The sequence below is a fragment of the Rhinopithecus roxellana genome, chromosome 9, assembly GCF_007565055.1.
Source record: "Rhinopithecus roxellana isolate Shanxi Qingling chromosome 9, ASM756505v1, whole genome shotgun sequence".
Classification (NCBI taxonomy): domain Eukaryota; kingdom Metazoa; phylum Chordata; class Mammalia; order Primates; family Cercopithecidae; genus Rhinopithecus; species Rhinopithecus roxellana.
Genome location: NC_044557.1, coordinates 113,053,667 through 113,075,976, shown reverse-complemented (window position 1 = coordinate 113,075,976; position 22,310 = coordinate 113,053,667). Strand labels below are relative to the sequence as shown.

Below are 22,310 nucleotides of genomic sequence, written 5' to 3'. Positions count from 1 at the left end.
AACACTGGTCGCCTTTTCATGCTTCATATTTTATAGATGCCACAAATGTGCCAGAACATGTTTTAGTTGGTACCTTATATTTATGAAAACTAGGAAAGTCTTTTGAGTTTCATCTTACCAAGATAGGTTTTCAAAATATGTATTTCAGAGTAGCTCGTTGAATCTTTTCTTACATTTCCAGCTGATAAATATGTTGCATGTATAGACCTGTCATTTGTATGTGGTTTGTTTGGCCTCACCAAGTCTCATGTGGAAATGTGATCCCCAGTGTTGGAAGTGGAGTCAACGGGGAGGTGTTTGGGTCGTGAGGGCAGATCCATCATGAACTGCTCAATGCCATTCTCATAAGTTCTCATCATTTAGCTCCCACTTATAAGTGAGAACATGTGGTATTTGGTTTTCTGTTCCTGCATTAATTTGCTTAGGATAATGGCCTCCAGCTCCATTCATGTTCCTGCAAGGACATGATCTCATTCTTTTTTATGACTGTTTAGTATTCCATGGTGTATATGTACCATATTTCGTTTATCCAGTCTACTGTTGATAGGCATTCATGTTGATTCCATGTCTTTGCTATTGTGAATAGTGCTATGGCATAGGTCAGGGAATGAGTGAGTTCTCACTCTTCATTGTTGAAAGGAGCCTGGCATCTCCCCCTGTCTCTTTGCCTCCTCTCTTGCCACGTGGTCTGCATATACCACCTCCCTTCACCTTCCGCCATGAGTGGAAGCAGCCTGAGGTCCTCACCAGGAGCAGATGCAGGCATTGTGCTTCTTGTACAGCTTGCAGAACTGTGAGCCAAATAAAACTCTTTTCTCTATAAATCACCCAGCCTTGGGTATTCGTTTATAGCATTGCAAACAGACAAACACAGCCAACATTATTACAAAAACCCCAGTGTTGAGGCCAGGCACGGTGGCTCATGCCTGTAATCCCAGCACTTTGGGAGGCCGAGGTGGGTGGATCACGAGGTCAGGAGATTGAGATCATCCTGGTTAACACAGTGAAACCCCATCTCTACTAAAAAATACAAAAAGTCCCAGCTACTCGGGAGGCTGAGGCAGGAGAATGGCATGAACCTGGGAGGTGGAGCTTGCAGTGAGGCGAGATCACATCACTGCACTCCAGCCTGGGCAACAGAGTAAGACACCGTCTAAAAAAAAAAAAAAAAAAAAAAATTCCAGTGTTATATTTGTCAGTTAAAGACTTTATGGATTCTTTAGCTATACTTTATTTAGATTATTATTTCAACGTGTACATTTCTGAATGGTTGTAAAAATGGCAGAAAACTTGTTACCTATTTGAGTGAACAAAATTTCTCCCCAAAGGTGAACATCAAGAATTCAAGTGATCATCCTTAAGAACAATTGGGTCAGGGATTGTGCATAGCCAATTCTTTTTTCTTTTTTCTTTCTTATTTTTTTTGAGACAGAGCCTCTGTCTGTCACCTAGACTGGAGTGCAGTGGCACAATCTCAGCTTACTGCAACCTCCGCCTCCCAGGTTCGAGTGATTCTTATGCCTCACCCTCCTGAGTAGCTGGGATTACAGGCACCTGCCACCATGCCTGGCCGATTTTTGTATTTTTAGTAGAGATGAGGTTTCACCATGTTGGCCAGGTTGGCCAGGCTGGTCTCAAACTCCTGACCTCAAGTGATCTGCCTACCTTGGCCTCCCAAAGTGCTGGGATTACAGGCGTGAGCCACTGTGCCTGGCCGTGCACAGCCATTTCCAGTGTAAAATGTAACATTAAAAAGATATGGTCAAAGAAGCAAGCTCCAGTTTGAAACATTTGGAAGTTTTATACAACGTCAACATTGAATATCTACCCTGTTACTCTGCATTTTATTTTTGTCTTAATTATAAAATGTAAATTGAGTGTAATGGATTGTTTCAGATGGCACACTGGGGGGGAATAGTTTACCCCAGCTTACCCTGGTGTGCCGTATCTCTGGTTTCATTTTCTTTGAGTGCCACAATGTGGAAACGGCTGGGAAGCACAGAACCACAGATGTAACGAGCTTCCTCGTGTATAGCAAGCAGTCCATAATATTAATTATGCTGTTAATGCATTATTGTCATCATTATTATACAGATAGCATGGATAAAGCTCTGAGCGGGTTGTCAGAAATTGTGAGTTGGAGGCATGCTTTTCTCATAAACTACCTAATGACTATAAATGAGTCCGTTTATCTTCTTTATGTCTGCTTAAAATGCAGATAATATTGCCTGCTCATCCTGCCCAACTTGTGATGTTATGAGACTCAAATGAGAAACTCTACATCAAAGATCTCTGAGAAATATGAACTATTTTGCTGGTTCTGTTATTTCTCTTTTTCAAACTCAGTGCTATCCCATCACAGATGTCTATTTAAATTTAAATTGATGAAAATGAAATAAGACTGAAATTCAGTTTCTCAGTTGTGTGAGCCACATGCCAAATGCTCAAAGCCACATGTAGCTGATGGCTACCATGTTGGACAATGTGGCTTAACTACGCATTGCCCCTTAATGCACAGTGGTCACCCCTATGTTTCTACTTCCTGCCTATCTTGTGAATCAGATAGGGAAGATTTAAGTTCTTATATAGTCTCACCTACAATAGCTATAAAGTATTAAAGATCCTGACCTCTGTCACAGCACTATTCACAATTGCATACACATGGAATAAACCTAAATGCCTATCAGCTGTAGACTGGATAAAGGAAATGTGGTACATACACACCATGGAATACTAAACAGCCATAAAAAAGAATGAGATCCTATCTTTTGCAGGAATATGGATGGAGCTGGAGGCCATTGTCCTAAGCAAATTAATGGAGGAACAGAAAACCAAACACCGCATGTTCTCACTTATAAGTGGGAGTTAAATGATGAGAACTCATGAACACAAAGAAGAGAACAACAGACACTGAGGTCTACTTGAGGGTGGAGGGTGGGAGGAGGGGGAGGGTTGAAAAACTAACTATAGGCTACATGTGGTGGCTTACACTTATAATCCCAGCACTTTGGGAGGCCGAGGTAGGCAGATCGCTTGAGCTCACGAGTTCAAGACCAGCCTGGCCAACATGGTGAAAACCCATCTCTACAAAAACATACAAAAATTAGCTAGGTATGATGGCATGCACCTGTAGTCCCAGCTCCTTGGGAGGCTGCCACGGGAGGATCACTTGAGCCTAGGAAGTGGAAGTTGCAGTGAGCCTAGATCACGCCACTGTACTCCAGCCTGGGTGACAGAGTCAGACCCCGCCTCCAAAAAAAAAAAAAAAAAAAAACCAAAAACAAAAATAACTATGCTTGTTACCTGGGTGATGAAGTAATCTGTACAGCAAACTCTCAAGACACACAATTTACCTGTGTAACAAATCAGCACATGTACCTAAAATAAAAGTTAAAAAATTCTGATCTCTGCTTCCTGCGGTGTGGGAAGATGCCATTGCTAGCAGGATGTGCACCTTGATGGGTTTGTTTTGACTTCCCTGGCACCTCTTGCCCAGATACTTGGCATTTTCAGGTGGCAGAAGGGCTGGAGAGTTATCAGCAATGTTAGTGGAAAAGAAAACTACCAGGTACAGCGAGGGTTAAATCCAGGACTGTGGTCTCCTTGCTTGTGATGTTTTAACCATCCTGACTGCCATCTGATCTTTACCATGACTAAATGTCACCGTCAAACTTTTTATTTAAATAACTCTCAAGGACTCTGATTTTTTCACACTGGTTAAATAAATACCAAATGATGGTAGTTCAAAATGATTACCATCCATCCCCCTACCCACACCTAGAACTGGGCATCTGTTACCCAAACTATATGTGAGAACTACTTTGCTGAAGTTTTGGAACATAATGTGGCTAGCCAATCGATTTTTGGAGTCTGCTAGAGTCATGACTGTTGCTACAAGGACCCAGTGGAGAAGAAATATGGGACAAATACTGTGTAGTGCCTTCAACTGTGGGTAAAATATATTTGTGTCACTTCCCTATTTCCTCTAGGACATATCACTGTGGGCCAGGGTGTATTTGCATGACTGCCTTGAGGGGAATCTTTTCCCTGATCCATTCTGGAAGAAAATTGTGTTTCTTTTGGCTGTCAGTTATTAGTCAGTCAAATCTGCTGGGGCAGTTTGAAGAAATGCTGACTTTCCTCATTACCAGACTCCATGAACTCCCAATGACCACATTTTCTTTTACATACAGGCAGCAGTTGCAAAGACAGAAGTGACACAGTGCAGGTAACTACATAACTGAAAGTTCTCTTGCTGCTTTTTAAAAATCATGGGTTAGCAATATTTGCTACAGACAAAAATTTGACACATAAGCTTTTTTAAAGTTTAGTAATGTTTAGAAATAAAAGCTGACTTGGATAGTATTGTTTAAACATCAAACATACCTTTTGGTATACCTTTTGCCACAGACAAAAATTTGACACATAAGCCTTTTAAAAGCCTGGTCAATATGGTGAAACCCCGTCTCTACTGAAAATATAAAATTACCTGGGCATAGTGGTGCATGCCTATAATCCCAGCTACTTGGGAGGCTGAGGCAGGAGAATCGCTTGAACCCAGGAGGCCAAGTTTGCAGTGAGCGGAGATCTTGCCACTGCACTCCAGCCTGGGTGACAAAAGTGAAACTGTCTCAAAAAAAAAAAAAAAAAAAAAAAAAAAAAAAAAAAAAAAAAAAAAAAAAAGCTCAGTAACGTTTAGAAATAAAAACTGGCTTGAATATATGTTTTAGGAAATAATAGATTTAGAAAAATTAGCAATTCTCTTCCTACCTTTCTAACTGGCATCTATTAGGTTGATAGAAAGCACAAACTTTTTGTTTGTTTGTTTGGTTTTTGAGACGGAGTATTGCTCTGTTGCCCAGGCTGGAGTGCAGTGGTGTGATCTCGGCTCACTGAAACCTCTACCTCCTAGGTTCAAGCGATTCTCCTGGTCTCAACCTCCTGGGTAGCTGGGACTACAGGTGCGCACCACCACGCCCAGCTAATTTTTTGTATTTTTAGTAGAGACAGAATTTCACTGTGTTAGCCAGGATGGTCTTGATCTCCTGAGCTCATGATCCGTCTGCCTCAGCCTCCCAAGCTGCTGGGATTACAGGCGTGAGCCACCATGCCCGGCCCAGAAAGCACAAACATTTTAACATGAAACCCGGAAGCCATTATTTCATAATACAATGTGTTGTGACCCATTTTGGGGTGTAGAATTGCTGGTCTAAAAGACAGTTCAACTCTTTCAGCCTACTTCTGCTAGTTGTTTAGGTCTGACATACCCTTTTAATTTCTTTATGATCCAGTGTTTCATTTGCTAAATGGAAATCATTCTTCCTTCTGTAAGTTATGTAGCTATTGTGAAGTCAAGATGGGATAATAGATGAAAAAGTGAAGTGCTCTGCCAACATTACAACCTGCAACCCACATACCACTTAAGTTTGTTCTCAGTTTTCTGTGTTTTGCAATATCACCCATTCTTCTTGGTTACTTAATAAATAGGGATCTAAGAAGTGGTTCTTTCTGTCACTGCAATGTGGCTTTGTGTTTTACTTGGGGAAGCTAGAGAGGGTGGAAAAGACAGTAGCTGAGGTGATGCCAGTGCCTTCTCATTCCCACAGTGAAGAGCTCGTGCTGGTTCTCGACTTCATAGAACCCCTGCCCCCAATGCCACCCACTTAATGGTGGAGAGAGTTGAGGAACTTGGTGGGCAGACAAACTCCACACTTATTGCTATCTGAGGACTCAGTTCTCCAAGGTAGTAACATACTGGCAACAGATGTCTTGATAAGAGGGAGTTGTGTGCAATGGCCCATGCCTGTAATCCCAGCACTTTGGGAGGCTGAGGCAGGAGGATCACTTGAGCCCAGGAGTTCAAGACCAGCCTGGACCACATAGTGAGATCCTGTCTTTACTTAAAAAAAAAAAAAAAAAAAAAAAAAAAAAAAGGCTGGGTGAGGTGGCTCATGCCTGTAATCCCAGCACTTTGGGAGGCTAAGGCTGGTGGATCACTTGAGGTCAGGAGTTCAAGACTAGCCTGGCCAATGTAGTGAAACCTCATCTCTACTAAAAATACAAAAATTAGCTGGGTGTGGTGGCGTGGACCTATAATCCCAGCTACTCAGGAGGCTGAGGCAGGAGACTTGCTTGAACCTGGGAGGTGGAGGTTGCAGTGAGCCGAGATCGCATCACTGCACTCTAGCCTGGGCAACAGTGCAAGACTCCTCCTCAAAAAAATAAGAGAGAGAGAGAGAGAGAGTTGGATGAGTGTGAAGGCCCTGCCCTGCCCTTCCTTCTCTCTCTTTTGCATAAATCTTTGCATTCTTGAGGGTCCCACAGCTCACACAGCACTAAGGAGCATGAGAATATCCCAGAGTGATGCCCCACAGGCTCACTCGGGAGCCTACTCTATCAAACACACCCTGAGCACAGTTACCTATTACTCTGCATTTCAAACCAGACAAATAAAATTGAGGACGTTGCGCTTCTTCCTCTGGTTTTGATAGAGCCACTCACTGGGGGAACATCCCAATCTGTTCCCCTCCTCATTCTCTACATTGACTTTATTTCCTTGCTGTAATCTTGCTGTACTCATTTCCTGTGGGTGCCATAAAAAAAAGTACCACGCTGCTGGCTCATACAGCAGAAATGTACTGTCTAGAATATATTGGCTGGAAGTCCAAGATCGAGGAATCGGCAGGGCTGGTTCCTTCTGAGGTCTGGGGAGAATCTGTTCAGTGCCTCCCGCCTGGCTTCTGGCAGTTGCTGGCAGTCCTTGGTGTTTCTTGGCTTGCAGAAGCACCACTCTGCTCTTGCCCTCATCTTCACATGGCGTTCTCCCTGTGTTTGTGTGCATCTCGCTGTCTACATTTCTTTCCTTTATTTGTAAGGACATCAGCCATATTGGATTGGGGCCTACCCCAGTGATCTTAATTACATCTGCAAAGGCCTTATTTCAAAATAAGGCCACATTCTGAGATACTAGGGATTTAGACATTCACCATGTCGTGGAGTGGGGCAGGGGAGTCAAATGCAACCCATAACACTTGTCTTTAACCAAATAATGTTTATTAGGAGCAAGGGTGTGAGAGGGTTAAAATAAAAAAAAGGGAAGAGATGAGGAATAAGGCTGAGGAATATGTGGAAGAGAAGTGGTATAGCCAAAGGAAACTGGAAGAAAGAGATACAAACAGGATAACTACCCAAGGGTAGGGTTAGGGCTCTTTTTATTTTTTTTCCAGATAGGGCCTTGCCCTGTCACCCAGGCTAAAGTTCAGTGGCTCATAGCTCACTACAGTCTAGAACCCCTGGGCTCAAGAGATCCTGTAGCCCAGGGGTGTGCAATCTTTTAGCTTCCCTAGGCCACATTGGAAGAATTGTCTTGGGCCACATATAACATACACTAACACCAATGATAGCTAATAAGCTAAAAAAATTGCAAAAAAGAAAAAATCATAATGTTTTAAGAAAGTTTACGAATTTGTGTTGGGCTGCGTTCAAACCCATCCTGGGCTGCATGTGGCCTATGGGCCACTGGTTACACAAGCTTGCTCTAGCCTTCACCTCTCCAGTAGCTGGGACTACAGGCATGCACCACCATACCTTGGCTAATTTTAAAGTATTTTTGTAGAGATGTGGTCTGGCTATGTTGCCCAGGCTCGTCTTGAACGCCTAACCTCAAGCAATCTTCCTGCCTGGGCCTCCCAAAGTGCTGCTATTATAGGATTATAGGTGTGATAGGTGATTACAGGTGTCCCTGCCATCCCCCTGACCGGCAGAAACGTTTTTATCTCTTTTTTTTTTTTTTGAGATGGAGTTTTGTTCTTGTTGCCCAGGCTAGAGTGCGGTGGTGTGATCTCAACTCATTGCAATCTCCACTCCCAGGTCCAAGTGATTCTCCTACCTCAGTCTCCCAAGAAGCTGGGATTACAGGCATGTGCCACCATATCTGGCTAATTTTGTATTTTTAGTAGAAATGGGATTTCATTCACCATGGTCAGGCTAGTCTCGAACTCCTGACCTCAAGTGATACACCCACCTTGGCCTCCCAAAGTGCTGGGATTAGAAATGTTATTTGAGGGTGGAGGGAGCATAGAATGGAGGGAGATGATGTGTGTCTGTGTCAGTTGTTGCCTTGAGACCAGACGTAGCAGCAGACCTATCGTTTGGCTCATTCCTCTTCTTTCTGTGTTTCCCTTGAAAAGGAGACCATTCCAAATCCCAGAATGAGGGGGATCTTGCTCCATGAGAGAGATAATTGAACGGCACAAGGAGTGGACTGTAGTAGACACTTTAGTAGGCCCTCCCAATGCTCCTTTGGGACCCAAGCACTCATTGCTCCAGGTGCTGGGTGTGTTGGCTGTTGAAGGTCTGCAGCTGCCTCCCTATGAGGGAACTGACCTCCATGGAAGGAGGCTGCCTCACCCAGGGTTAAGCTGCCTTCTCCTGGTCAGCTCACATCCTGTGACCAGTTGATGCAGAAGTACAAAGGTCTAGGCTTTTTGCCTTGATTTGGAATTTCACTGCAGGGCCATCCCCATTTCAGTTTTCTTCAGCCCATCACAGTTAACTTCTCCCTGTGCCCAACTTGACTTCTCTCACTCTCTCTTATTTACTGTTGACAAGAGCAGTCCACAGTAAACTTCCTGCATGCCAGTCTCTGGCTCTGAGTTGGTTTCCCAGGGAATCCAGGCATACTATTATCGTTATTATTATTTTGAGACAGAGTCTTGCTCTGTTGTCCAGCCTGGAGTGCAGTAGCATGATCTTGGATCACTGCAACCTCCGCCTCCCAGGGTCACGCAATTCTGCCTCAGCCTCCCAAGTAGCTGGGATTACAGGTGCATGCCACTACACCCAGCTAATTTTTGTATTTTTAGTAGAGACAGGGTTTCACTATGTGGGCCAGGATGGTCTCAAACTCCTGACCTCAAGTTATCCACCCACCTCGGCCTCCCAAAATGCTGGGGTTACAGACGTGAGCCACTGCACCTGGCTGAGGCATATTTTTTCTCCATCATTCTTTCGCCCTATCACGTCTCTTTCTTCTCCGTTTCCCTATGCATAGGGTGATCATATATCCTGGTTTTCTGGACTGTCCTGTTTTACTCCGGTTAATCTGTTGACCCACCTGGCCAATATCCCCTTTCATTCTCAAAAGGGTCCTGATTTTGACTATAAATTATGTGACCATCCTACTAATTCATCTCTTCATCACAGATGTTTTCTTTATACTTACTACATTTTACTAGGTGCTGGGAATACAGAGTTGAATATGAGATTCCAATCCTCTGAGCCCATGCTCGAAATTCCTGTTGAAATTGCCAAAAGAATATAATTTTTAAGAGCCTATTATTGCTGGAAACTAGAGAAAGGTGCCATTCTCAAATCATAAACTTCAAGCAATTTCTCCAAGACATATTATAGGCATGAATGAATGAAGGAGAGGGTCTGCCTAGACAGGTGTTTCCTTTGCTTCATTTCACGCATTTTCTACAGATGAGAAGCTACCCAGGGACCAGTGGGAGTCACTCTACCAGCATGCCCTAACCCAGAGCAGACGGACCTGGAGATGGCATGGGGAGCTGAGTTCTACCTGTGCCTCCCAGCTGTGTACTGGGCACAGGGAGAGGCTCAGGGTGAGGGCCTACTCCGACATGCATAATATTCATCTGTTTGGGGATGTATCCTAAACATGGTATGGGCGCTACAGAGATTGGCCCTAAGGAGGGCAGAGGAACCCTAAATAAAACATCACTGTTCCAGTTAACATTAGGTTGCGCTAAGAAACATAAAGATAAAACTCTCAGACATGGGCTGGGCATGGTGACTCATGCCTGTAATACCAGCACTTTGGGACGCTGAGGCAGGTGGATCACCTGAAGTCTGGAGTCCTAGACCAGCCTGGCTAACATGGTGAAACCCCGTCTCTACTAAAAATACAAAAATTAGTGTGGCATGGTGGTGCACACCTGTAGTCCCAGTTACTTGGGAGGCTAAGGCATGAGAATCACTTGAACCTGGGAGGCGGAGGTTGCAGTGAGTAGAGATTGAGCCACTGCACTCCACTCTGCATGACAGAGTGAGACTCCATCTCAAAACAAACAAACAAACAAACCAACAAACAGCAACAAAAACCCAAAACCCTCAGACATGAAGATGAAGCTCCTTGGTATGGCTGCTTGTAGTTGTAGCTGCCTTCCTGTTCTCCATAGGCCCTTGGAGCTTAAATCTAGAAAAGTAAAATCCATAATAACCTAAAGCTTCCTATTCTTTTTTTCATTAAGGCCTAGAGGATCTGAATAAAAATCCATCCGGGACTCAATCTCAACTCCCGTTACCTGAAAAACAATAAAAAAATTACTAAAATATATCATCATCATGTTTTATAGATGAAAACAGTGAAACATGCAGATGTTAAGTAGCTCACCCCTAATATTCAAATTCACTCCCCTCTGTAGGAAGAGCACTGAATATGCAAAGTCCTTAGATGTAGAAAGAGAATTGGCAGTTTAAAGAAAGATCAATGTTATGAACCATTATAGAACTACTGGAAAATAACACTTTAAACAACTTAAATTGTCTTTTCAATGAGAGCAAAAATACTGGTAATTAACACTTAAAGATTCTAGACAATTCTTGGGAATTTTTACCAAACAGAACTATAATGGAGGCAGTGATACTGTTGTAAGAAATTATAATATCCACATGTCATTTCCAAGAAATTTCTCAAATACTGAGAAATATAATTTTTAAAAGCCCATTATTGCTGGAAACTAGACAGAGGTGCTATTCTCATATAATAAACTTCAAGGAATTGCTCTAAGACGTATTACAGGCATGAGTGGATGGAGGGGAGGGTTCATCCATACAGTCTTCAGTTCTATCTGAAGAAGAACTAAAGACTATGTAGGCTGTTGTTAAAGCACCCTTTCCGAAAAAATTATCGCAAGCTCATGTCAAAGCTTTATTTCAGATTTACCCTGGGGAAAGAAGGTCCTGAGCCATCCATTGCAGATTTTTTTATTGGAAGAGGAGTTTGTAGAAAAATACAAGGCAGTGCCAGTTAATATTATCAGACCCTTCTCAAGACTGATAGTTTCGCAGAAGATGCTCTTGAGTTCAATAAAATCTACCAAAAAATCACACAAGAATGCTAATTATTTCCCAGAAGGAATTATCAATTATATGACATACATAAAGAAAATTCTGTCCCAGACCATATTTGAGACAATTTTCTTTCCTGCCATGCTATAAAGCATTTGGTGGTATAATAGTTCAATTATAGCTCATTTAATGGAGAAAACGGAATCTGGATCACTATTTTAGACAATGTTGCAAGTTAATCTCATGTGCATGAAATTAAACATGTGGATGTAAAAGATGAAATTAAAAGTGTAGGATTTTTTTGTGTAATTTTGAGGTGTAGAAAAACTTCTTAAGTAAGATTCCAAAGCACAAAAGTGGACGGAATTGACCAGATAAAAATAAAGCATTGCTAATCAGCAGAGAACAACACTAAGTTATAGACAAATGACAGACTGAGAGATAATATCTGTAACATCTAAAACTGACAATTAACATCTAAACATTTAAAATCCTTCTGCCAATCATCAACATCAACAGCAGCAGAAGCAGCAGCAACAACCATCTCCAAGGCTGAAAATCCAGTGGAAAAATGCTATCAATAAGTGGTTAATTGGAGGGAAAACAAAATGGTTAAAAAGTGTCGGAAGAGATGCTCAACTTCATCAGCAATCAAAGAAATGAACATTAAAACAACAGCAAGATATATCTTTATTCCCATCAGATTTGCCAAAATTAGAAAATCAGATAATACCAAAGTTTCTGGTGCACTGTTGATAGGAGTATAAATTAGATAAGTCTGGAGGAATAAAAATAAAACAGGACATTTAAGTTGGTTCCAAGTCCATTGGGGGGTGGAGGGCTAGGGGAGGGATAACATTAGGAGAAATGCCTAATGTAGGTGACAGGTTGATGGGTGCAGCAAACCACCATGGCACATGTATACCTATGTAACAAAACTGCACATTCTGGACATATAACCCAGAACTTAAAGTATTAAAAATAAATAAATAAAACAGGATGCAAAATGAAAATATTCAACTCTGGCAATGGGAAAAATTGTTTCAGATACAGAAAATTAAAGTTACAGCAGAATACAAGGTACAGCTCTAGGTAATGCATTTAAAAATATTAATGATATAGATTGTTTTATATAAGAATAAAAATTATCCAAATATACCCAGTAAGCAATAGAAAACCTGAATAAATCATTAACCATCAAATAAATTAGATAATTTATCAAAGGCTCTATGGGAAAGTTCTTTAAATTTATTTTTTTTTAGTAGAGATTGGAGGGGGGGTCTTTCTATGTTGACCAGGCTGGTCTCGAACTCTTGGTCTCAAGTGATCCTCCCATCTCGGCTTCCCAAAATGCTAGGATTACAGGTGAGAGCCACTGTGCCTGGCCAAGTTCTGTTAATTTAAAGAAAATATAGATCCTATGCTATTTAAACTAAACTTGTATATTAAAAAAATCATAGAAATTATTTTTACAGAGCTTGTATAACCCCGATACCTAAATCTGATGTGCTAGTTCGAGTTTGGCATAAGAAATAGAAACTCTTTCAAACATCATAGAAGAAGAGATTTTAAAAAGGGGGTCTGGAGTTTGTAAAATTGTTGGAAGAGTTGGAAAGGCATGCTTCAAGCAGGGCCTTCTAAAATGATCCACAGAACACCAAAGAAGTAAATCTCCAGGACAGAAAGGCACAGAAGAGGAGATGAGAATAAATGACGGATGTCAGGTGAGTAAATACACAACACACCTGCAAAGACAGAATTAACTTGAGAAAATTGCAAATCAATCATCATTTTTCCCTGGAATATAAATTCTCAGGGGTGTGGACTTCGTGTTGTTTACCACGGTGTCCCTGGTAAGGTGAGTGTCTGATAAATTTGTAATGAATGCATAAATGGTTAAATGACCATGTTGGGCTTATTATAGAAATTCAAAAATATGTCAATATTAAATATATTAATATCATTAATAACAATAATAGAAAGATGAGGAAAAGTCTATAATCACCCTAATAAGTACTAAGAATATATTTGATACAATTCAACATCTATTTGTAATCAAAGTTCTCAGTAACCTGAGATAAATCTGTACTTTATAATATCAGACACCAATCAACTTAATAACACATTATAAAAATATCCATAATATACAGACACAAAATAAAGTGTATCTCTGATACTTCTACTCTTTGCCATTGTATTAGAGATCGTAGCCAATGAAACTAAACAGGTAAAATAAATCAGGTTTACTTTACTAGAAAGAAAAAGACCAAACTATCATTAAGTAGGTGATATAATTGTCTACTTGGAAAGTCTAACTGAATCAATTAAGAAACTAGGACAACTAATAAGAGCTAAGAAAGATGTCTGTGTGTGTAATAAATGAACAAGTTCTCCATATTTCAGCAATAATCAGGAACTATAATAGAAAAAAAAATACTCACAAACTACCTAAGAATAACTCAAACAAAATTTGTGGTGGACCTATATGAATAAACTACAGGGTTTATTTTTTATTTTTATTATTTTTATTTTTTATGTGAGACACACTTTCATGATGTTGTCCTGGTTGGTCTTGAACTCCTGGGCTCAAGCAATCCTCTTACATTTGGCCTCCCAAAGTGCTAGGATTACAGACATCAGCCACCAAGACTAGCCAATACTTCAAGTTTTACTGCAGGACATAAAATAAAATATATAAACTAAAAAGCATGTGGTTTTTCTAATTTCTAAATGAGTCATAAATTTCCTGTTCTAATTTTAAAATCTCTCTGTCTCTCTCTCTCTCTCTCTCTCTCTCTCTCTCTCTCTGTGTGTGTGTGTGTGTATACACAATGCTTCACATTTTGGGAGAAATTAAGGATTATTTAATAAATGCTATTGGTACAACTAAGAGTTTAGTGACAGAAGTTTGATTTTCACCTCTTAACATAAATGGAAATAAATTTCAGATGAACTATAGTTGATAAACAAACATAAAAATATTTGGAATAAAAAGGGGCCGGGGATGGTGGCTCATGCCTGTAATCCCAGCACTTTGGGAGGCAAGTGGATCACTTGAGGCCAGGAGTTCAAGACCAGCCTGGCCAACATGGTGAAACCCAGTGTTTCTACTAAAAATAAAAAATTTAACTGGGTAGTGGCACATGCCTGTAATCTCAGCCATTCAGGAGGATGAAGCACGAGAATTACTTAAACCTAGGAGGTGGAGGCCACAGTGAGCCAAGATTGGCAACACAACAAGAATCTGTCTCAAAAAAAAAAAAAAAAAAATAGATTTTGATTTTTCAGTATCTACAGCTAATCTATTTAAATTAGCCTTCTAAAATTTAGTCTTTATTGTTGAAAGGGAACCAACCAAGACCGTAATGAACAAATCTATTTACTTAGGGCAAAAATTTTAATGAAAATAGAGAAATAAGAAAATATACATCAATATTTAATTTATCTTGGAATGGGGAAGGATTACCTGTGAACAACACAAAAGGAACATATTATGCTTTAAAATTTTTTATTTTTAATTACGGGTACATAACAGGTGCTACATTTTTTATTTTTATACACAAAAGATATTATAAAGAAAAACATGGGTGGAGTTAACTACATACAAGTTAAAGACCTATTGCAGGACATAAAATGGGCTTGTCTAAGGCAAGCGCAGTGATTCATGCCTGTAATTCCAGTACTTTGGGAGGCTGAGGCGAGATCACTTGAGTTCAGGAGTTCGAGACCAGCCTGGCCAACATGGTGAACCCTCATCTCTACTAAAAAAAAATGCAACAATTAGCCAGGCATGGTGGCACACGACTATAATCCCAGCTACTCAGGAGGCTGAGGCAGGAGAATCGCTTGAACCCCAGAGGTGGAGGTTGCAGTGAGCCGAGACGGCACCACTGCACTCCAGTCTGGGTGACAGAGCAAGATTCTGTCAAAAAAAAAAAAAAAAAAAAAAAAAAAAAAAAAAAAATTGGAGGGGAGGGGAGCTTGCCTATTTGCCTAATCCAACTGCCATTCTCAATCCACCCTGAAGTGCCTCACAAAGGAGGCACTTGCTTTCCCAGATAAACGTCTGACTATGGATGGCCACATGACTCAGTTTATGGCAAAGGAGGCATAAGGACTGCTTCTGGAAAAGCTTCTACTTTGGAATCCACTGGGACAAACCTGCTGGTGGCTCTGTTCCTCTTGCTTCCTGCCTTGAATGTGCGCCACTATTGCTGCTGTATCCTCTGCTAGGAGGCAGGGACGGTGAGATTGAAACTCAACATGCAAAGCAAATGAACCAGGTTTGTTTGTGGCAACCTAACTTGGGGCCATCCACCTCCAGGCTTCTTGGTATGTGAGACAATTAAATGATTTTATTGCTTAAATTGCTGTTAGTCGCTTATTTTGGTACTTGCAGACGAAAACATTGTAACTAAAGTACATCTATATTTCTGCCACCAAAAAATTATAAATAAAATTACCAACAAGCAAAGATGGAAAAAAATATTTTCAGCATACATGATAAATTAAAATTCAACGTCGTTAATAAAATAATGTTTAACTCCCCGAAGATGTACACTGGCCAAAAAGTGTACGAAAAACAATTTCCCCTTACTGGAAATTCACTAAATATAAATAAAATACAAATACCAAAGGACATTTCCAATCTATCAAACTAGGAAATTTTTAAAATAAGACTATAACTTCAAAGATTCAGGAAGGTTGAGGGGTGAAGGTAGAAGGGGTAACCTCAGGTATCACTGGCAAAAGTGTACATTTAGTCTTTCAAGAGGCCAAATTGTCAATCTGTATCAAGGTGTAAAAACATGCAAAGGCTTTGATTTTGCAATTTTACTTCTAGGACTTTATCTGAAGGAAAGAATCATAGTTATTGAAAAACTAAGCTACAAGGATGTTCATCATAGTGTTGTTTATAACAGTGAAGAATTAGGAGCAACTTAAATGTCCAATCCAATAGACTGGTCAAACAATTTGTGGTATGGATAGTGAAATGCTATGCAAATATTAAATGTTACTGTAGAAAAATATTTAATGGCATAGGGAAATATGCTATATTAAGTGAGCCAACAGGTTACAAATCACCATATAGTCTATGCTCCCATTTAGAGTACTGTATATAGAAATCTGTTTAAAAGAAAGGCTGGGAGAAAACCCATCCAAATATTAGCAATAGTTGTTTATGTTGATGCCATTGGAGTCGGTTATGAATTTCTTTTGTTTTTATTTGTATGTATTTTTCTGCAATAAACATGCATTGCCTTTACATACAAGATGGTGCAAGTTTTAAAGGGGGTTCTGGTTCTGCAGAATGGAAAAGTTTGGAACCTCACCCCTTAACACCATCCCCCCTCTGCCACGCGCCGCAGCCTCCAGTCAGCCATCTCCTCGCTGACAGTGTCTCGGTTCTTCCGCCCGTCAGCTTTCCTCCCTCCCAGCTTCTTTTAATGCGGGCTCAGGAAAGCGCCGCTCGGGGAGCTCGGCTCTCGGGAGACAGAGACTGGTAGTGTGAGGCGAACCGTGTCTCTTCCTAAGGAGGGCGCAGGGCAGGGAGGGGCCTCCCGAGCTCTCTGTGAACCACTCATCGACGGGGGGTTTGTCGTAGAAACAGAAGACCCATTCCAGAGCTCCTCGCAATCTTCTTCAATTATCCAGTGAGTTCCGCGATCCATCCCAGCATGCGGCCGCGCAGCGAACCGCACTTGTGTTTGGGGTGCGCCCTACCCTGTGCCACGCGCAGCGCGGAGCCCCCAGCGCAGCCTCCTACGAATGAAGTCGCATTCCCTCCCTGGGTAAGATCCCGCTCGGTGACCTACGGTGCCCTCTGACGCCTGTGTGCATCAAACAGCTTCCAAAGCAAACAAAAAGCTGAGCACAGACTGTGCGATCCAGTCCCTGTGGCAGGCAAAAGAGCTGCAAAGACAAGCGAGTCAGAATCCCTGCCTCAGGAGCGCATAGGTCGGGGGAGAGGAAACCCATCCCCATAGGAGACTCAGGACCCAGTGAATTCCATAAGCAGATGTGATCATCCTCATCTTACACCTGCAGATGCTGAAGGAAAGCAAGCGTTTATTGAACACGTACTGCGTGCCAGATACTTTCGCCTAAGCTGTCTTATCCGTAAGGCAAGCAAAGCTCTGAGGAATAAATATCCCCATTGTACCAGTAAGGGAGCTGAAATTCAGAGGAATAACATTCCCATTTAACTGGCTAGGAAACTGAGGTTCAGAGGAGTAAGATCAAATGCCAGAGACCTTATCAGTAAATACCAGCCTCTAACCTGAGTCTGCGGAACAGTGGACCTCACGGGTTGTGAGGGTTTCCGGGCATTTAGTCCAGCGACCCCTACGCAGTGAGGCCAGCATTGCCCTATAAACGCTCCTCTAAGCACTTCCCGCGCGGAGGGACTGTCTGAACGCGGTGGCCCCAAGCCCCGTGACCCCCGTCTGCTCTCCTTTGGGAGAAAAGAGTAAGTGGAAGTTGTGTTGCCCCTTCGAGGGCGGTACGGAGCTGCCTGGCCAGGAGAGTGATCTCTGTTTTCCCAGCTGGCTCTGAGGGTTTCCGCGGGTGCCACGTCTCGTGCGCCCTGGACCCACTCGCCCCGAGATGATTGCCCGGCTCCCGGCAGGTGAGGGGGTGTGGATGGAGGGTTCTGTGAGTCAGAAATGGAATTTCTAGGCCTTGGGCTGTGTTTGGGGAGATCCCATGATTAGAAGTCCAGTTTGCACCCTCAAAGACGTCTTGAAACGCGTGCACTCTATGCAAATGACTTTCCTGGATTTTCTCTCTTGCCACCTGAGTGAAGTGTTCCAGGGTGGGTGGAGGTGATCGTGGTGGTGTGCGAGTACGTGTGTGTGTTGGAGGAGGAGGTTGCCTAGTGCTAAATGGAACGAAATTCTAGATGGTGCCGTATTTGCAGCTGACCCCCGCCTCCAAAGTCTCCCCGCTCCTCAGATTCAGGAGGCGGGAGTCGCGGAGACTAGTATATTATGGAAAAGAAAGTTGGATCTGAAAGCCAAGGATGTGTTTGTGGGGGCTTGGAGGAAAAGGCAGCCGCGTTGGCGTTGGCGGGGACGGCAGTGAGTGGGAGCCTTTGTCACCCCTCCCTTATCCGAGGAGGGCCCCGGGCTCGCGGGGCGCTGCGTGCGTGCGGGCCGGGTGAGCGCTTGTGCATGTGTGTACGTCAGTGTACGTGTGAAATGTGGCGGCGCCGGCCGCAGCAGAGTGTGCGCTCGGTAAAAATATGAATAATCAACACATCGCTCACACCTCCTCCGCGAGTCGAGCCGGGAAGGAGCTGGGAGGTCCCTCGGGCTTTCCCCTGCCGGCTGGCGGGCACCACCAGGAAAAGGGGTTCATTTCAGAGTAGATCTTCGGTTATCACTGAGCTAAGAAACTGGGGGAAAAAAAAGAAAAACAGTCACATTTAACTTTTTCTTTCTGAAGGCCTTCTGTTGCACCCTGTTGTTATTAGAAGTGGAAGATGGGGAGGATCCTTCTTCCCCATTCAGCAGCTGGGATGCCACTTGTCATCTCCCACCCTCATTTTGCTCATCTGTAACATGTTGGGGGCAAACAAATCAATAACTTCCACTTGAAGTGTTGCTGTGAAGTTTAAGGGCGAGAAAGGGCTTGGGCAAGTCCTGCCTCTGATCGTTAGTATCTTCCCCTCGGTCTTTCGGTTCACGGAGACCAGCGTGATCAGGCCTTTTAATGCGGGTCAACTTGTCCCCATCACTGCACCGTAAGTAGTGATGACAGATGCCACCGCCTTCGTGCACAGTTCCCTGAAAGGGGCTGCAGCCAGCCGATTTACCCCAGCGCGGCCCCCAGCAGGGGTTTCACGTGAAAGTCACCCCTCCCACCTGCGAAATCGGGTCCCCAGGTTCTCGTGGAAGCTATCAATCACTTCTCTCTCCAGACAGCCTGCCCCGCAGCACACACACCTCCCAGGCCTCTATTTCCGCGTGGACACCCGCGTTCCCCAAGCTGCTGCTGCGAGAATTTGTTCTCTTGACCTTTCCGCTTTGCTTCCTCGCTCCTTCTGCACGCGGAATAACGGGATAGGAAAGAGGGATATTTTTGAAGGCGAATACTAGGGGGAGCAGGAGCAGAGGAGAGGAAGACGAGGAGGAAGACTTTCTGGAGTTGTCAAGTGTTAGGGTAGAGTTGAATCTGGTTCCTCCAGTCTATTTTGGGTAAACTCACTGCAGTGCCCCGACTGGCCTCGATACAACCGACATCAAGTGTCTCTAAAACGTTCCTCCACGACTCAGTACGACTCAGTATTTCTGCAGCTGTTCCCGCTCGAATCTCCTTCCCTATGTGAAAACAAAAGAAGCGAATCCACTTCTTACGCAAATTGTCCTATAAAGGAGCTGTTTGGTATTGACGGCGGAGTCCCCCTGAGATATTTGTCGTGTATTTATGAATAGTTTCTTTTCTCCCACCCTCTCTAGGGAATTCACATTTATAGAACATACAAATCTAGTTACCAGAAGAAAATGCCAAAGTTGCAGTTTGGTGTGAGAGTTAATGAAGTTAGATATTTTTTAAAAAATCATTTCATAAAGAATTGTGAGTTAAATATTCGGCAGACCTCTATGTCAAGTAAAGTTATTTCTTTGTAGTCGGACAAAGAGTAAAGGTTCCAGTTTAAAAAATAAAAAACCCAAAATTGTAAAATTCACGTTCGAAGAGAGGCCACGGGGACAGCCACTTTTTCCATTTATAAAACCCAGACCGGCTCTCCCTGTGAATCGAATTCCCCGGCTACTGGTCTGGCTCTGTGCTTCGGCGCAGGGGGTGTGTGTCTGGAAGTGGGGGTGAAGGTCATATTTAGGTGTGTGTTCTGACATTTCTGAATTCACCCCAGCGTCCCGCCAGACAGGAACACAGCCAGGAGAGCAGTTGCTAAGTAAAATTTCCGAACCTCTGATCGGGAGGAGAGACTTGGCGCCCAGATGACTGGACCGGATGAGACTGGGCAAAGGGGCTTAAAACCAATTACGAGGAAATCGAACATATCACACTGGGTTGCAGACAGGTTGAAACAGGAACATGAAAAGAAAAAACGGGGGTGGGGGTCATTTGGGAAGGGTAAATGAAGAAGAGGACAGGGTAAAAGACAGACATCCCCAGTTTTGTATAAATAGATTGTGAATAATTTTAATCATAGTGTTCTTTTTGGATTTTTCTTGACCAGGGCTAGAGGCAGAACCGAGCTCGTTGGTCGGAGCCTGAGAAGCACGTGGGCTCAGCAGCCCCGCGGGACTGGGCTTCCCGGGGCCGCAGCTGCGCCTGCTGGGCCCCCGAGCGGCTCGGGGCGGGTTTTGTGTTGCACAATCGAAAAGGAGGTTTGTTTGCGGGTAGCTGGGGGCGAGAAAGATGGGAACGACCCTCCAGGCGCAGCCGCCGCTGCTCAGTCCCCGAACCAACGCATGTTTCGCGCGAGTGACGGGCTCTGCGTCCATTCCTCCCCAAAACCTATACAGACACAATTAAGCCCAACTGGACTGGCCGAAATGCTGCCACACTGGACCCAAGGCAGTCCTTGTCCCCTCACGCTCGCGCAGGAACTCCAGCCTGGCCAACAATGAACTTCAACTCCTTCAGAGAGCCACACAGGGAGCCATCCCTGGAGCTCCCAGCAACACTGCCGCGGGGGGCGCCCTTAGCGCAGCCGGCTAGTAGTGGGGAGGCCCCACTCTGTCAAAGTTCGGGACCACGGCTCCCCCAGATTGCCTCCCAGCGGAGCACCGTGGCCCCTGAATGTCTGGGAGGGGGGGTTGGCTGGGAGGGGGGCTTGGCTGGGAGGAGGGGCGCCCGCCAAGCGCGGCCCGTCTGTTTTGGGGCGGGCAGCAGGGAGCTGGGAGAAAGGAACAAATCATTCGCTTCCTGAGGGGGCATAATTTGGGTGGCAGCTGTTACCGCCGAGAAAAGCTGGCGCCCTCGACCCTGACTTTGCCCTTTAACCCCAGCCAACCTGAGCCTGAGGGGTAAACTGTTGGGGCTCGGCCCAGGCCCATTGCTGACCAGAGGCCTCTCCGGGTGCCCTGCGCACCTTTCCGGGGCAACGTGAAGGTGCAGCCCATCCAAGGCCCCTTGGAAAAAAAAAAATCACCGGGCTCATTGGCGTGTCTTGAAGGGCTCACGGCTGTTCCACACTCTCTGCCAAGAACTCAAGGCTTTGACCCCGCTGGGCGCAGACCCCAGACGAAGGAGGCGGGGAGTTGCTTGAGGTTCGGAGAGATTTATAGAGACGGTGGAAGACTCCGTGTGGTCAGTTTTTGCTGGGACCGAAATTCTCCTTAAAACCTGCATGTAACAGAGAATTGCCGAGTTGAAACAGGGCAGTGAATCTTATCCCTACAAATTTTCCTCCCCGCCCCTTTCTTCCTTTGGACACTCCTGTCTGTCTTGGCTTTTTACGAGCCACCCGATCCATTTCCCAATCGCCCTGTATGGCTCTCCCACCCCTTCTAGTCCAACAGGGAGGACCAAGCCAGAGCTCTGGGGTCCAGGTACCATAGTCAACACAACCCAGAGGCGAGGGTTTTACCTTCTCTACCTTCCCCCAAATCAGTGACCCCAGCCCCCTATCCCGGGGCCTATGCGGAGACGGTCCGTGCACCCGCCCCCCAAACTCCCTAACCACCTATCTGGTTTCAAGCGAATCTCCGCAGTTCGGACCAGCGCTTCCTAGTCTCAATCCTGGAGGTGGAGGCGCGCACCAGTCCCTTTCTCAAGAGTTTTCTTGAAGTGCAAGCTTCCTGTCAGCCCAGGCAAACCAGTTGCATGGCGCTGTGTCCTCTAGCGGCAAACTCTAGCAGTTCATTTGCGAGCGCTCACCTACACCTAAGGGATCTGGTCTCTCAAATCTGAGACCTAAGAGGGGAGAAAGTGCTCTAAACGCAGCCCAGGCACTCGCAAATGTCCTCCCCATAATGAGGCCGGGAGACTCGGGCGCAATCGCTCGAACTACGAACAGCTGATTGTCTCCTCCACAGCAGATGGTCTTTGAGCACAGATTTGCATTCATTGTCTTCAAATCTGTTTTCGCGTTGGTGTTCTAGATTTCAGCAGCAGATCTATGCACAGATCAGAATACAAAAGGAGAAGCAAGAAAATGACACCCAGCCAGGAGGATGTTTAATAGGCACCTCGAGCAGCCCGGCGCAGCTAAAAAGCCGTCTAGGGTTTCAGCTGTTCGGTGAGGC

General features: G+C 44.1%; 1 protein-coding gene across 1 annotated transcript in view; it reads left to right on the top strand.

The window, feature by feature from the left end:
- The first annotated feature begins 17,675 nt into the window (after nucleotides 1-17,675).
- The window catches only part of EBF2 (EBF transcription factor 2), a 207,906-nt gene continuing 203,271 nt past the window's right edge, over nucleotides 17,676-22,310 (top strand). Inside the window, exon 1 of the mRNA XM_030938250.1 lies at nucleotides 17,676-17,719. The gene's annotated coding sequence lies outside the window, so the exon portion shown is untranslated. The remainder of the gene's footprint in view (nucleotides 17,720-22,310) is intronic.